Source organism: Acomys russatus, chromosome 28 (genome assembly GCF_903995435.1).
Source record: "Acomys russatus chromosome 28, mAcoRus1.1, whole genome shotgun sequence".
Classification (NCBI taxonomy): domain Eukaryota; kingdom Metazoa; phylum Chordata; class Mammalia; order Rodentia; family Muridae; genus Acomys; species Acomys russatus.
In genome coordinates, this window is record NC_067164.1 from 28,333,287 (window position 1) to 28,337,056 (window position 3,770).

Here is a 3,770-nt window from a genome sequence, read left to right on the forward strand (position 1 = left end):
CCACTGACCTCCCCCCTGCCCCTCTCCCGACTGCTGCTTCTCTCTTCGACTGTAATGAGTTTCCATAGGACCATGTGACATTCTGCTAAGATTATCCATGCATCCACGTGCTGCACATGCTCATGCTTTTTGCTAATGGAAGCTGAAGGCAGGGATTTTTTTTTTAAATCAGTTTTGCCACTGTAGCATCCTCATCATAGAGAACAGTCCTTAGCAAGTCCATAGTAAGCACCCAGCAAGCATCTGTCCAATGAGGGAAACACATTTTGAACAAGGAAAATGAAGACGGTCTGACCAAGACAGTGGCATTTATAGGGATATTTGGAGAGGTGAGAGGTCAAATTGTCCCCATAGAGAAAAGAGGCAGAGGCAACCTGGGTGTCTCTAAGGCCAGCGGGGTTGGAGGAGACTCTGTCAAGGTGTCACTAAGGGAAGAGGATGATCTGTAGATGCTGGATGGGTGTGCCCTTAGGTGTGCTTCTGATGTTTTAAACGTTTGTATTTGCACTCTGAGCATCTTGAGTCCAGTGGAACACAGACCAGGGACGACTTTGGTACTGTGTCCTTTTTACTCTCTGTGCTAGTTAAGCTTTGAATGCCAATCTGACACGGCATAGAATAAAGTGGGAGGAGAGTCTTGCTGAGCACTGATCTAGATCAAGTTTGCTTGTGGTTATGCCTCTCAGGAGACTGTGCTAGTTGTTAATTTCTGTACAGACCTAGGCTGAATGTGGGTGGTGACGTCACTTCATGGCAGTGAACTGTGCGAGAGTGAAGGAAGCTAAGGATGTAAACAAGCAAGCAGGCACCAAGGAGCCAGTGTTTCTCTTGCCCTCAGGTGTGCACTTTGTCTTCTCGGTAGCGGACTGTAATCTGGAATTGTAAGCCAAATAAACCCTTTGTCCCATAAGATGCTTTCGGTCAGCATATTTTACCGCAGCAATAGAATAAAACTACTGCAGCACCCGCTCCTTACATTTGGGGGGAAGAATTGGGGAGATAAATAATTCTTACAGCAACACCTCCTTCACCATCCGGGAGGGGCTTCTTATCCACCATTGGCCGTCTATGCACTGGTCCTTGAAAAGTGCCTTGATGATGAAAGCAGCTAACGCTTCTGGCTAAAATATTCCTCTGCTAAGAGTATGCTGGGAGCACTACACCTGGGAAATGATGAAGGAAGGAATGCTTAACAGAGAAAAGCTTTCTCCTGACATTTCCTCTGAGGTGGGATTATTTTGTCAGCAATTGTGTTACCCTGTCCTGATTTATATCCGCGCTGCCTACCACAGTGCAAGGCGCAGCGCGAATGCTTAACCTTTGCTAGGTGAATAGAGAAAGATAAAAATGAGTGGGCATTAGGCAAGGCAGCGGCAGGAAAGAAATACACTTCATTTTCTCCCCCTGCATAGAGACACAACTATGCACTGTCAAGGGAACAGCATATACACGGAAAGTGCCAATAAATTATATTATTTAATTGATTTAGGAGAAAACACTTTTTGTTTATATTATGTGCAAGACTTAAAAACTATGCCAAAAGCAAGGTGGGTTTTAAAAGCAAAGCTAAGTAGTTTACCTATTTCTTCACCCCTCCTGGGTTTGTTTCGTTATTGGACCTTAGAAGAAAGCTGCATGCATAGTCTGTCTAACAGCCTCCTTCTGGCCTCGAGAGTGGTTTTACAGTGTATAATAACATGCCAGTAAAATGAAGATCAGTGTAGTTCATACTGTTCTTTTTTCCTAAGCCAACTCAACACGGTCTATTCCCTCCAGAATGAAATAGAAATGGTCTTTAATTGAATATTTTATTGTGCCATTTGGTTTTTTTGAATATCAAACATAAGAAATAAGTATTTAATCAATTTCTTTGCTTAATGTATTTCTATAGAAAAACCTAGTAGGATATCTCTAAAATTAAATATATGTAACATGTGTGTACGTTATATATAAACACACACATATGTAATTTAGAATGTTACACATAGCATTGTTTCTTCATTTTAAGGCTGTATGTCATATGTTTATACATCCTTAACCACACCATTTTTCTCTTCAGATACAGCTGATTACATAGCGGATAATCTCAAATTTCAGTGTAATCATAAATCTTACTTGGATTAAGGTGGTAGTCTTAATTGGGTAGATCCCCTCCGCCTCCTGCTACTCCCCCCAATCAGAGCATATCTTGTAATAAAATTTCCCAGGCTATCAGAACGTGAGAGTGGTCATTTTTTGGATGCATATTAGTGTTCCTTTACTGTCTGAAGTCCTCCATCCCATTTCCTCTTACTTTCCTACCTTATTTCTTTCTAAATTCCGTGGTATCTGCTTGTTTTTCCTTCAGCTCCCAGCACTGGGCTCTCTGGATAGATATTGGTGAAATGGCGAGATATGTTCTGCTGATTTCAGGCGCAGCAGGTGTCCAGCATTCTTTCTATACCCGTTGGCTTATTAATCTAGCCCCCTACATCCCTTCTCAGCAGATGCTGATGAAGGCAGCCTCCTGAGTGACTCACAGGCCTTTCATGGATTCTCTCTCATGCAACTAGTCAGTCAGGTTTCCAGCGCCTGCCTGCCGTGGGTGAGGAAGTATTCCCTGAGCAAAATTTCACTTTCCATTAAGGGAAAGCAACGTCGAAAACTTGGCTTTCCTGCAGGGTGGAGAGTCTGGCTGTAAGAGTGGACTTGGGCTTGAATGCTAACTGGGGCACTAACCGGCTCCATGCCCTTGGGCAACCCTTTGATCTCTCAAGTTCCTACTTTCGTAAGTGGACTGTTGGAAAACACACATCTCTTGACTGTAAAAGTACCTGTCGGTGGTTGGTCCTCAGCAAAGGTAGGTGACTGTGGAAGGGCGAAGTTAGATTTACCTGCACTAGTGTAAGAATGCACACGTGTGGACCGGGATTCCTAGTTGCTGTTGATGGTGTGATGACCTGGAGACTGCTTACAGGTAGGTTCCAGAGTGTCTGGACACCCTAGTATCTCCTTAGGAAGAAGGGGCATGTTTCCCAAATTCTCTTGCTAAAGTAGACGCCTGGGCAGTCCAGGAACCATTTCATAAAAACTATTGAAAAATACTTATGAAAGTAACTTAGAAATTCATCCAAGTTAGTTTGTGGGAAACTTTAGGGCCCTCAACACTATAGAATAATGCATATATTATTATGCATTAAATAAAGGAGTTGTTTTTTTCCCTTGGTTTTTCAACACAGGGTTTCTCCATGTAGCTCTAGCTGTCCTGGTACTTGCTCTGTAGACCAGGCTGGCCTCGAACTCAGCTCTGCCTGCTTCTGTCTCCCTAGTGCTGGGATTAAAGGTGTCCACCACCACCACTAAAAGGACTGTTTTTATAGCCACATGGCTGTTTATTGTGGCTTAGATTTTCAGATCTGTTAGTACCTTCATTGGAGGGGTACCTTTCTACTGCAGGAGGCTTTCACTTTATGCTAAAACAAGACAACAAAGATGCCAAAAGAGCCATTATCTTTCAGCATCAGAGAACCTGCAAAAATGCGAAGATTTGGGTCTTGAGTCACCATTTCAATGAATGCTTCCAGATCAAGGCAGAAACAAGCCAGGAAACAGGAAGTGTAGCAAAGATGCCTTGTGACCCAGGCCTTGGATATTCCCTTCTCCTGTTCAGATGCCCTGTGTTGCTCTTACCATTTGTTATTTATAATCATTAGCAATTCCATTGCTCCCTGAACCACTGACTCTTACTGTGGTCCATGGCTAGCTCAGTTGAACTGACTCTCTGAGCCCTG